Raw genomic sequence first — 449 nt, forward strand, 5'->3', positions numbered from 1 at the left:
CCGAGGGAGAGTACCCCCAATCGCACTCCACTTAAACAAGCAAACTATCCCCATCGCAGAGTATGCAACCTAGAACATAACCTCTTATCAATAAACAGACGCATGTAATAATGCAACAGAGCCATTGACTCTCCTCATCTTGGGGAACCTTTCGACATAATTAGCTCAGCCTTTGCATCATAAGTATTGCATTGCACAACTGACTATAAAGTGGTGAGTCACAAAGGTTGTTTAGGGTATCAAAAGCGCGGTACTTGGGACGTATTAATTTCCATTCTTCGAAGATTCAGAACTATTTTAAGTGAGAAGAAGGTAAGGATTGACAAAGAGGAAAGATATTAGGAGGAAAGGAAGATAAAAAATGAAGTATCTTAAGCGCATCTGCGGTTCATTTCACATGATATATCCTGCTTAGTGGAAATGCGAAGAGGAAATAAGCGCTGATAAAC

This window comes from Penaeus monodon, chromosome 28 (assembly GCF_015228065.2).
Source record: "Penaeus monodon isolate SGIC_2016 chromosome 28, NSTDA_Pmon_1, whole genome shotgun sequence".
Lineage (NCBI taxonomy): Eukaryota > Metazoa > Arthropoda > Malacostraca > Decapoda > Penaeidae > Penaeus > Penaeus monodon.